The sequence below is a fragment of the Helianthus annuus genome, chromosome 4 (genome assembly GCF_002127325.2).
Source record: "Helianthus annuus cultivar XRQ/B chromosome 4, HanXRQr2.0-SUNRISE, whole genome shotgun sequence".
NCBI classification, from domain to species: domain Eukaryota; kingdom Viridiplantae; phylum Streptophyta; class Magnoliopsida; order Asterales; family Asteraceae; genus Helianthus; species Helianthus annuus.
Window position 1 is genome coordinate 145,498,013 of NC_035436.2, and position 13,986 is coordinate 145,511,998.

Sequence of the window (13,986 nt, forward strand, 5' to 3'; positions counted from 1 at the left end):
ACCAAATGCCCTGCGAAATCACGACCCTGTGCGGAAGTCCTCCCCGCACACCATCTAAGGGGCTGTTTGGTAGCCTCTGAATGGTCATTAAGAGGCTACCTTTTAATGGAACTATTAAGAATTTTTCCAATGAGAAGGTAGAAGAATGTGACATGTGATGATTTACCATTCAGATGTTACTTCTTAACCATTCAGACTTGAGGTTACCTCTTATTCATTCAGAGGTTTTAAACCACTAAGAGGTAGCATCTGAATGGTCATTAAGAGGCTACCAAACAGCAAGCCTCCCTGGATTTTAGAATTTTTATTTATATCATTGTCTTTTTATTTAGCATTGTGTCTTTTCTATATTTGCATAATTGTGTCTTTTGCGATGCATTGTGTCTTTTTCTCCTCGATATTGTCTTATACTTTTCGGCATTGTGTTATATTTTACGATCCATTATGTCTTTGTACACTTCTTAGATTTAAGATATTTTGTAGGATAACTTGACCCTTTTTATCTTTGATGATAACATTTTTTTATTTTTCGCATCTTGTTAATAGTAAGCAAATTATCATACACAAATCGTTCTAAGTAAGATTAATCATGGTGGTTTCGTTACTTAATATCCTTGTAGAAAGTATATAATCATTTGATATATCGGAGACGAGTACAAATGTAAAGGATCATGAATGGGCAATTTGTAGTAGACATAAAGGAAAAGGCATGAATGGCCCTTGCAGAATGTAGGAATTGGTATAAATGTCATGAAAACATGTTTTAACTCTCTTGGAGATCATATATCTAACGCAAGTTGTGTTTTACCTGATCCCATTAGTTAGCACTTAGTAATGTATTAATAAGGTCTCTATGAGTTCTTTTTTTATAATGGGCTCTTACGGTTGAAAAAAACATGATGTTTCAAGCATATGTTATACAGGGTCAAGCTATTCTACAAAGGCTTGTAAGAAGGATTTATAGAGTGACAAGTGTCCAATAACCTAAAATTAAACTCACTACATCACCACCCAAAACCTAAACACCCACCCCCACCCCACCCCACCACCACCCAAAAACCTAAACCCCCCCCCCCCACCCCCGGTAAAAAAAAAAAGAAAGAAAAGAAAAAACTATACCTCACAAAAAAACCCCTAAAAAACCTAACACCCCCCCCCCCACCCCCAACAAACCACATTTCGCATACAAACTGTAAGAACCATTTAAAAAGTGTCACGTGACATCCAACCAATTATAAAGAAATGATAAAATAATATCCTAAATAATATCAATTATATTGAATTCCCTATAAATATACTAACAAGCAATTAATTCTTTATTTGGATCTTCCTTTTGTTTTCAATGTGCTGATTAGGAAAAGTGTTGATATCATTCAAATATGTGCTAAAATCAATTATCTTGATTAATTTTCATGTGCTAATATAATTCAAAAGTGCTACTTTGTATGTATTGTTTTGGTGTGTGCTAATTTAACTTTTTTTAAGTACTAGGATCTGTTCTTACGGTTTGTAGGATAAATATGATTTGTACCGGAACCAACCCCGTTTCAATGGTCCTTGAAGTTCATCTAGTGGTTGTACGCTTTAACAAAAGAAACACGCGGGTTCTAATCCCCGCGCATTCTTTAGTCTCTCTGGTTCAACACAGATTTTGACATCTTTTTTTGTGTTTTAGAGGTATTCTTTAATTTCAAAGCAATCCCCCACTAAATACATATGGCATCTCACCTATAATGACTAAAATAAAGTTATTGATTGAATTATTACTCAAATCTGGAATGACTTTTACCCATTACTAAACTATATATATTTTTTTAAATTATTATTTTGTTTTTCTTTCTAACTATATATATTCTATAATAAATTTGGATAGGTTATGATGATTTTACATGACCATAAAATTACGTTGTTTTTTAAATTACAATGTAACATTTCTGTAATTTCCAAATACACCATTACAACATATTTCTTTCCTACGTTTCAAGGTGCAAATGCGCGTATGACATGTTTTTTTATCTACGTTCCATATAAATTTGATTTTAACCGGCACGCCGCAACGTGAAGGTGATTCCCAGTGGCTTAAAAATGTTATATATTTTAAGATTTTTAATACACTCTTTTAATAAAATTAGGGGCCTATTTTTCTACTCGCCCAGGGCCCACGAGTTTTCAAGGATTCTCGGAGGCGGTCCTGCCGTGATGCCTAGATTGTCCTTCAATAATAATAATGATGAGAGTGTTATACTAAATAAGACAAAATTACATCAAATTAGTTAGAACTGAACCACAATTATGTATTATGTATAAGCTCCAGCAACAGTTATTCAAAAATCAGAGATAAAGTTATAAGAATATAAGACCTGGTTAGGAATGAAGCTCTTCAACATCCGAAAAGGTGGTGTACATCTAGTGATTGAATCGACGTCTTCCTTCTTCGCTAATTGGGCTTGAATGGTATCTCATTGCGAAAAAGTAAAATTGTATGGTTAATTTCAAACTTCTTTTGGCACACATAATTGCATATTAAGAGCCCTTGGCCCAATTTAATGTCTAATGAGAAAAGCAAACAACAAGTTGACCCATTTAACCTCATACATAATGATATGACCTGGTTGACAAGCAGATGTAAATTGTATCCAATAATACTCAACTTTTGATGAATATTATTGGATACAATGGCGATATGATCAAAACAGAGGGCTTAAAGAATCAATATATACCTTTATCACTCTATGAACTATTGGAATTTTGTGTCCCTGTGTCTAACCAAATATGAGCATAAAACATCAGCAGACTCATATATACCGAAACTCAACACTAATATATCTTTCAAGACTATTGATGTTGCCTTTCAATATAACGGAAAGGGTTTGTATTTTTTTTTTTTTATCATTAAAAAAAAATTATTTAATATCAAATTGTTAGGCCACTACGATTACAAACTAATGGTAGGTAGACGAGCAACAAGCTGCGCCGCTACCCCTTTCTGAATAGCAAACCCTACCCTGCTAAACACAAAATTTTGCCCCTTAACATGTGCGGTGTTACTGCTTACCACCTGTTGAACCCGCTTTAGGAACCGCACCGCGTCAGGGGCGAGAGCGCCAAATGTATCGAAAGCGAACGGGACGAACACGTGCTGATTCTCAATGCAAGCTTTTTCGTGTTTAGCTACTTTGCCCGCCTCTGCCTTGGTTATCGCCTGTCCCGCCACAAACCCATGGTCCCTTAGCCCAACGAGGGGGGACACACCTGTCAAATCGACACACGCGTGTTTGTATTGAAAAGGACACTATAGGTTATACGTGTCAAAGAACAAAACAATATCTTCAAATGTAATCGTGAGCAAGTATCAACCCTAATTATGATATCTTAACTATTTTAATCAGCTTAATCATTGATACTTAAAGTTATTATGAATCTCATTAAAGTTTTAATAATGTAGCCACACCACAAAACTCCATAGAAAAGTTAAACCAACAAATCAAAATTTATGCCATGGATTTACATAAAACGAAAGAACTTACTCGGTGATTTTTGATACCTCGAGGAACCACGGTTGTTCTTATTTTGGGCGGGCAGATGTAGGGATGAAGAGAAGACGTCCATGCTTTTTTGGAGTGTTTTGAGGCGGAGCTTGTCTTGAAACGCCTTCCAATTCTTCTTTGGTCCAGGTGGACTTTGTTGGAAATAACCGGATCAAAACCGCAAAACACACAAGGATTTTGTGATTAACTCGATCACGATTGTGTGACAACCGGTAATTAACGGCTGCTAATTACGTGATTAGCAAACGTTTCAGGCGGTAATAAATAGTGATTAAGGCACGAATTAACTTAATTAGGCTATTAGAATGCCTAGGGGCGCTTATCTGACGCTACAGTGCGCGTATGGTGATTTTCGGAAAAACTGCGATAAGTAGTAACGAACTGACGCCGGACAAAATACTGACAACGCCAACAAAGCGCAAACGGGATTAGGAACCAACATGATTTCGAACGGTACAAAGCGCAAACGGGAACGAATTAAACCGACAAGCACGAACTTTGGTGATAAATGTTTAAATACTTGGGAACCCATTCTACTGTATTATTAAGTGAGTAACACTGTAAACATATATTTAAATATATATATGTGTTATTATTTGAAGTTTCTATCACGTAAATCAAGAATTATATTTGCGTTATGCTGATTAGCACGACACGAATACAAACATATAAAAGTAATTTTTATACAACCGACACGTTCATATTTTTATGGAGATTATATTTAATATTTCTATTAAAAATGAGTAACTAATGGGTATAAATAAGTGAGTATGTTATACACCTAATGAAACCCAACCTTACATTCAACCAAATTAAGTAACACATCCTACATACTTAATTGTATGAACCCACAAGTCCAAAACATGATCTTGCTTATTGATCATTTACCATCGACCATACACCTCTATATATGTATTTTCCATATTCCTATTTCATCACATGTAAATTTGAGGAATGTTTTATTTTAATCTTGTAACCATGCCAAATATACTTAAGTACTAAAATGTGTTAAGTCAAAGACAACATATCTTGCTTCCATATCTTTCCAACGTCCATGCCTCCATTATTTACCAAATTCCATCATTTGATTTTGACTTCTTACTAAATATCTAAACATATACACGTTTCATATCTTATATACAAAAAAAAAAAGTTTACATATATAAGCATTTCTTTTTCTCCTCCTGCCATTTTAATTGGGGAACCCTAGACAAGCTCACCTGCACTCATACGCTCCATCTCATCTCGCTCTCTGCACACCGGTCACCGGAGTAAACACCGGCCGATTTTCCGGCTGGTTACCAGTAAATCACACCCACCAAACATCTTTCCTCCTCCTCCCTCTCTCACAACCATACACCCCAGCCCCCATTCGCTCTAAAACAAACCGGCCACCACCAACGGTGGTGGCATACGGCGACGAGAACGGAGAGAGATGGAGCAGAGAACGGGGAGAGAGAGAGGCAGATGAGCGGCAGGGGTCTCCGGCGGCGGCGATCTCCGTAGCTGATATCGATGATGAGGATGATGATGGGGGCTAACTGGCGAGCGGCGGCGACTAACGGCGAGCTCCGGTAACCGCGGTTCCTTCTCCGGTAAGCTCCTCGACTTCTTTTCATTTTCTATTTGATCCTGTTCGATCCGTGTCTTCCGGCCTGTTTTGATGTCGATTCAGGATATTGATGATGATGTCCGAGATGATGATGGCTGCCGGTGACAGGGATGGTGGTAATATTTGACTGGGGTCCTCAGTCCAGGTTTCGGGTTTAGCTGTCGTATACTCGTATGGAAGCTGTCCCTAATATATTAATCATGTTGGCAAGGTCTTTGGGACACAGTAACTTTACTCCAAAGCTTTAATCATACGATGGATACTGATCAACATGCCACTATATATATAAAACTATAAGTACGTGTCGATCATTCTCGGGTGTGGGTTCAGTCAAAACCAGTCAACAAATCAGGTTGACTGGTCAAAGCGGGTCAGTGGTGGTCAACGGCAAGACTTGGTGCGTCACGGTTCGGGTCTCGGCTCGAATCTTGATTCAGTTTTCGACAAGTCAAACCGCGGTCAACAAAGTCAGATTCGGTTCGGGTCAGCGCGAGTCAACACAGTCAACGGTCAGTTACGGGTTTTCGGCTCGGTTTCGGGTCTTGCTCAAAGGCAGTCAACGAGTCAATGGTTCGGACAATTCAGTCAACGCAAGTCAACTCTAGTCAACCAGTCAACTGTCGGGTCAACTGGTCAAACGCAAGACGCGGTAAAGTTTAAACGACGCGAAATTCTTTTTTATCTATTTCGTTGTTATGAAAAATTTTAGTTTACGCGACCGAGCTCGACCCGAATCGATTAAATATTAGTTACTTTTGATTCATTTGATGAAAAATTATACATATAGTGTTTATATATTATTGAAATATTGTTGAATTTTGATGAATATAACGACACTTGATTGTCGGGATCGTACAAGAACAGAGGAAACTCTGTCCGTTTTTCCGTAAAAACCCGACATACAAAATGTATTTTGGATATAAAAACTGACACTTATCGAAATCCAAGTTAGATAAATGATCTAATGAGTTTGCACTTTTAAGAACCTTGGTTCTCTACAAAGGTTATATATTCTTTTAAGGAGTTTTACAAGAACCGATACATCTTTTAACGAGTATTTTCTTATTACGTTCATGACACGATTCAAAGAAATTTTGGTAAGTTTTCATTATTTACAAAGTTTTACTTGGAAATTTTAAAACTTTCAAAGTCCTTATAAACTCTATTTACTACAAACACTATATTTGGTGGGAAAGAATATGTTAGTACATGTGCATATGGAAATACATATTATATTTGGACAAATCAATACTTATGTTCGCATAAAATATAATTTTAAGAACTGTTATTATTTTGCACAGATTCATCACGCGAACTAGAGACTATATCTCCACAATAAAAATATATTATATATGTGTAGTTATTGTTCGAAGCGAGTTACGACTTCAGTTACAGATAAATTTATTTATTACCACCCTACAAAAACTACAACGGTATATTACCGTATCATATATGATATTTCGAATACATACCATTTCACCTACGTACTTCTATTCGCGACGACTAACAAGACACCGTAAGTATATTTATATTCAATTATATAAATAGATATATATCTTATAACACTCCAAAACTAATTTGATTTCGTGACTTAGTTTCATCCCGATTATAAACGGGATCGAATAACCGTAGTTTGGTTATTTCAAATCAAATTAATAATACCCTCGTAGAGTCGTTTGTTAACAACTCGGTAGAGCTCGGACACGTAGTTTAACTACGTTATTTTATTAGAAAACTTATAAGTATTCCTTCGTAGGAATGTCATAGTTGCATGCTAGGTAATACACGTTCTTGGAACAACACTACGGAATCACGCTAAGCTAGCTTTGCACAGGAATGTCAAGGTGAGTTCATAACCCCCACTTTTTACTGTTTTACATTTTTATAAATGTTTTCGGGGGTGGAAAGACATGCAAGTTTTTGCTAAAGCAAACAATATTTTGACGAACAAAAACACATATTTATAAACCATGTTACGAATGGATTTCAAGGAACTTAAATGGTTTACGAACGATTTATACTAAATATACTGGTTTTACAAAACAAACGCGTATTTTCGCAAACGTGCATGAGTTTCATGACTAGTGACAGGAATGTCCTAGTTACTACAACAGGATTGGGTTGTTCTGCGTACGAACAACGAGACAACCCAATGGGTTTATGTCCCCCCTTTTCTTTTGAAATACATATTAACTAGGGTATGATTAAGCTATGGAATGAACTCTTGGATCACGTGCGAATAGGCGCAAACTTAGGCACCATTAATCCTTTTAAGGACCACGGAACAGGGGGTAGATCTATCGGGTACGGGCGAGCCCCACTCACGGTCCTTGTGCGGCCACATAGAGTGCTTTTGTGTCCCTGTCGAAGTGAATCGACACTTAAATCGTCTACCGGGTTGAGTGCTTCCTATGTCGGCACACATATTAATGTCTTAGCTACACATTAATAATCAATATGTTCATAGACGCATTACATACCTACTTATAAACTGAACTTTCAAATGTTTTTAAGATTCATTTGATGTAAACTCACAAATACATGGATTTACAAACTTTGGTAACATTTTTCAAATTATACCTAAGTAAGAGGACGCGCTGATCCTGCTTACAAAGGTTCGTTTGGGCTCGGCCCACTCTCTCTCGTGCAATGCACAAAGACTATTGTGGGCTAGACTCACAGTTTTTCATATATCATGCCAAGAAAATAATTTTACTATATTTTCTTAACAACTTTAAAACTGGTTATCAAAAAGATTTATTTTAAATCTTTTCAAAACAAACTATGAACTCGCTCAACTTTATGTTGACTTTTTCGCATGTTCTTTCTCAGGTTACTTTTTCAGAAACAATGGCACGGTTGGAATAGGGGAACCATGTGGAGTCGAGTACTTAGTGGCGTTCGTTACCTAGAAGTCTTAGTTTATTTGCTTCCGCTGTGCAATGAAGATACCGGTCCAGTCACGCCAGCTCTGATATTTCGGGGTGTGACAGATTGGTATCAGAGCTATAGGTTTCAGCGAATTAGGTTTCTGTATAGATACCTAGGCTCGAACCTCACTTTCCTCTGTGGACTTAGATTATTAAGGCTTGAACACATACAAAACGCCTAATACTCGAATATGGGTTCCAACCGTTGCCAAGAACAATGAGTTAACTGTTTTGATTTTAAACATGCACAAGAGTTGTGTCTGATACACGATACACGAAACGATTACATACAGTAAGCAAAACCTTGAGAGTTTTGATAACATGGATCTAGGACCTTTGTAGAATCTATGTCAAAATCCATTAAAGGTCATTACGTAGGAACTGCGACTATTAACTTGGGCAAGCACTGTTATATTATGTCGTCTATGCTATCTTACTTACCCGAGCAGGTAACCTACGCGGAATGAAATGCTAGTGCACAAGAATACATGAAACTTAAATTATACGTCAACGGATGTCGGAGCACATCACATTCTATGCGGAACGAAACGCTAGTGCACAAGTGTACATGAAACTTAAACTATACGTCAGCGGACGTCGAAGTACATCACACACGATTTTCGAGGCAAGGCCTTGGGGAAAACACGATTGGACACGCCAACAACAATGTTAATCCCGTTGGCAGGAGAACTACGGACCGAAATGCGGCAATTTGCCACGCGATCATACAAGCGACATGAATCACGCTAAATGGGATTTCACAACAGTCGATACTCAGTCTAAAGAGACTCACAATGGTTTGGCGTTGTAAAGGAAGTCACACGTCTTCGCATTCTCCCTACTTTATTAATGGCGACTACACTATGTTTGACATTCCATGGTAATGTCATCTAACAACTGGTTATCACATGAACTTCCAGGTAAAGTCCTTAAATTCTTTTATTGAAATTCTGAATTTTGCATATAATGAGTAGATCTTCCCACTTCTACTCCCCCTAATGGTCCTTGTAACACGAGGATTTCTTCCTTGATAGCAAACATTTATTTGTTTCATTTCTTTTGACGAATTCACATGTCACACATGCATTGTTTGTTACGCATGTGGTTTCACTTCGAATGGTTGTTTTGTCAACATCTCATATATTATTTCGCTATAATAAATCTTTACATTGTATTCTAGATGACCCGTATTATTGCAAAATGTTGACTCCTTGGTATCGAGTCAACGGAATTCTTGGAAAACTCATTTTCTTTTGAGTGGCATACATGGTTTTTCGTTGTGGCCATGTCGAAACTTTCTTATTGATACATGAATTCATTGTTGGATTATGTTTCAACCAAGTTCAATTGATTGAACTTGCTCGTAATATATATTCGAATCAAAATTCTATATGATGGATTGAGGCCATCATATTCATAATAATCCCAACAAGCACTTCATTTGCTTTGAACCGTAACAGGCTTGTTTGGTCTTCGACTTCATTGAATCGTTTCCTTGATCACGATCACCTTGTGGTGGCGTTTTTCACAAGTCTGAAGGTTGCGCTAATCTCGTTGCTCACATCATGCACGGATTTAATTATTTAATTATTAATTTGGTTATTGATATTAAATCCGCTTGTTCGATTTATTGTATTAAAGCAATCTTAAGACAATCGTGTGTTAAGATAATGGTACACAAATTTATGTCATACTTCGGTGTATCTCCTAACGGTTCTTTCAACATCGATCGAACATTTTGTGATATTCATTGCTTTCATCTTCGATCAAGAATATCATTGGGTTGTTTCAATATCAATTGAAGATCCTATGAGATTTGTTTTTACTTCGTTGAACCTTGCATCTGATTTCAAAACACGGTGATACTTGTTCGGTCACCACTATCATTGCATTATTTTGATCACTACGACACCTTGTGGCGTCGGTATAAACTTGTAGCTTGGGCTAATCATGATCGAGCGTTCATGCAAATCACGGTGATGCTTGTTTGATCACCGTTATTAACGAATTGTTTCATTCATTACGACACCTTGTGGTGTCGGTATAATCCTGTAGCTTATGCTAATCACGATCAGCCGTTTCATGTGAAACTATTTATACTTTTCATTTGACACATCGTTTAACTAGTCTTAATGCAACTATGTATTAAGACAATGATACACCAGGTTCGGTGGTACTTCATTTCGGTGTATCCTTGCAACTCAATAGTGCCAACACGTTAATTTTATTCATTTAATGGTTCGATAGTTGACAAATCATTTTTATGATTCTATTTAATTGAGCTTGTTGAATTCGAGTTTCAATCATACAATGCAAGTTTCTGTTGGTAGTAAATTCTATTGTTTCAAAAATTGATTTGCAGTTTGTGAACGTTCATTTGGAATTCCATTGGTTGAATTTCCTCTTTTGTTGACCCAGTAAACCTAGTCAAATTGGTGATAGTTTCACAACATCTCGTTCACTTGACATCGATTTCTAGAACAAACTCAGCTGAACCATTGGGTTCTCATTGATGCAAAATGTCTTTACATTCACGTAATTTGAATAAGTCTTGATTCAATCAAGTTGTCATTCACTTTGGAATTTTTCGGACTTACCTGCGAAACGAAACAACTCTAAGGAGATAACATAGTCTAAATTTCGAGGACGAAATTTATGCAACAGGGGGAGAATGTGACAACCGGTAATTAACGGCTGCTAATTACGTGATTAGCAAACGTTTCAGGCGGTAATAAATAGTGATTAAGGCACGAATTAACTTAATTAGGCTATTAGAATGCCTAGGGGCGCTTATCTGACGCTACAGTGCGCGTATGGTGATTTTCGGAAAAACTGCGGAACGATAAGTAGTAACGAACTGACGCCGGACAAAATACTGACAACGCCAACAAATACGAAGTTTATACATAAAACTTATCCTTATGAATGTGGTTTTAGGAACCAACATGATTTCGAACGGTACAAAGCGCAAACGGGAACGAATTAAACCGACAAGCACGAACTTTGGTGATAAATGTTTAAATACTTGGGAACCCATTCTACTGTATTATTAAGTGAGTAACACTGTAAACATATATTTAAATATATATATGTGTTATTATTTGAAGTTTCTATCACGTAAATCAAGAATTATATTTGCGTTATGCTGATTAGCACGACACGAATACAAACATATAAAAGTAATTTTTATACAACCGACACGTTCATATTTTTATGGAGATTATATTTAATATTTCTATTAAAAATGAGTAACTAATGGGTATAAATAAGTGAGTATGTTATACACCTAATGAAACCCAACCTTACATTCAACCAAATTAAGTAACACATCCTACATACTTAATTGTATGAACCCACAAGTCCAAAACATGATCTTGCTTATTGATCATTTACCATCGACCATACACCTCTATATATGTATTTTCCATATTCCTATTTCATCACATGTAAATTTGAGGAATGTTTTATTTTAATCTTGTAACCATGCCAAATATACTTAAGTACTAAAATGTGTTAAGTCAAAGACAACATATCTTGCTTCCATATCTTTCCAACGTCCATGCCTCCATTATTTACCAAATTCCATCATTTGATTTTGACTTCTTACTAAATATCTAAACATATACACGTTTCATATCTTATATACAAAAAAAAAAAGTTTACATATATAAGCATTTCTTTTTCTCCTCCTGCCATTTTAATTGGGGAACCCTAGACAAGCTCACCTGCACTCATACGCTCCATCTCATCTCGCTCTCTGCACACCGGTCACCGGAGTAAACACCGGCCGATTTTCCGGCTGGTTACCAGTAAATCACACCCACCAAACATCTTTCCTCCTCCTCCCTCTCTCACAACCATACACCCCAGCCCCCATTCGCTCTAAAACAAACCGGCCACCACCAACGGTGGTGGCATACGGCGACGAGAACGGAGAGAGATGGAGCAGAGAACGGGGAGAGAGAGAGGCAGACGAGCGGCAGGGGTCTCCGGCGGCGGCGATCTCCGTAGCTGATATCGATGATGAGGATGATGATGAGGGCTAACTGGCGAGCGGCGGCGACTAACGGCGAGCTCCGGTAACCGCGGTTCCTTCTCCGGTAAGCTCCTCGACTTCTTTTCATTTTCTATTTGATCCTGTTCGATCCGTGTCTTCCGGCCTGTTTTGATGTCGATTCAGGATATTGATGATGATGTCCGAGATGATGATGGCTGCCGGTGACAGGGATGGTGGTAATATTTGACTGGGGTCCTCAGTCCAGGTTTCGGGTTTAGCTGTCGTATACTCGTATGGAAGTTGTCCTTAATATATTAATCATGTTGGCAAGGTCTTTGGGACACGGTAACTTTACTCCAAAGCTTTAATCATACGATGGATACTGATCAACATGCCACTATATATATAAAACTATAAGTACGTGTCGATCATTCTCGGGTGCGGGTTCAGTCAAAACCAGTCAACAAATCAGGTTGACTGGTCAAAGCGGGTCAGTGGTGGTCAACGGCAAGACTTGGTGCGTCACGGTTCGGGTCTCGGCTCGAATCTTGATTCAGTTTTCGACAAGTCAAACCGCGGTCAACAAAGTCAGATTCGGTTCGGGTCAGCGCGAGTCAACACAGTCAACGGTCAGTTACGGGTTTTCGGCTCGGTTTCGGGTCTTGGTCAAAGGCAGTCAACGAGTCAATGGTTCGGACAATTCAGTCAACGCAAGTCAACTCTAGTCAACCAGTCAACTGGTCAAACGCAAGACGCGGTAAAGTTTAAACGACGCGAAATTCTTTTTTATCTATTTCGTTGTTATGAAAAATTTTAGTTTACGCGACCGAGCTCGACCCGAATCGATTAAATATTAGTTACTTTTGATTCATTTGATGAAAAATTATACATATAGTGTTTATATATTATTGAAATATTGTTGAATTTTGATGAATATAACGACACTTGATTGTCGGGATCGTACAAGAACAGAGGAAACTCTGTCCGTTTTTCCGTAAAAACCCGACATACAAAATGTATTTTGGATATAAAAACTGACACTTATCGAAATCCAAGTTAGATAAATGATCTAATGAGTTTGCACTTTTAAGAACCTTGGTTCTCTACAAAGGTTATATATTCTTTTAAGGAGTTTTACAAGAACCGATACATCTTTTAACGAGTATTTTCTTATTACGTTCATGACACGATTCAAAGAAATTTTGGTAAGTTTTCATTATTTACGAAGTTTTACATGGAAATTTTAAAACTTTCAAAGTCCTTATAAACTCTATTTACTACAAACACTATATTTGGTGGGAAAGAATATGTTAGTACATGTGCATATGGAAATACATATTATATTTGGACAAATCAATACTTATGTTCGCATAAAATATAATTTTAAGAACTGTTATTGTTTTGCACAGATTCATAACGCGAACTAGAGACTATATCTCCACAATAAAAATATATTATATATGTGTAGTTATTGTTCGAAGCGAGTTACGACTTCAGTTATAGATAAATTTATTTATTACCACCCTACAAAAACTACAACGGTATATTACCGTATCATATATGATATTTCGAATACATACCATTTCACCTACGTACTTCTATTCGCGACGACTAACAAGACACCGTAAGTATATTTATATTCAATTATATAAATAGATATATATCTTATAACACTCCAAAACTAATTTGATTTCGTGACTTAGTTTCATCCCGATTATAAACGGGATCGAATAACCGTAGTTTGGTTATTTCAAATCAAATTAATAATACCCTCGTAGAGTCGTTTGTTAACAACTCGGTAGAGCTCGGACACGTAGTTTAACTACGTTATTTTATTAGAAAACTTATAAGTATTCCTTCGTAGGAATGTCATAGTTGCATGCTAGGTAATACACGTTC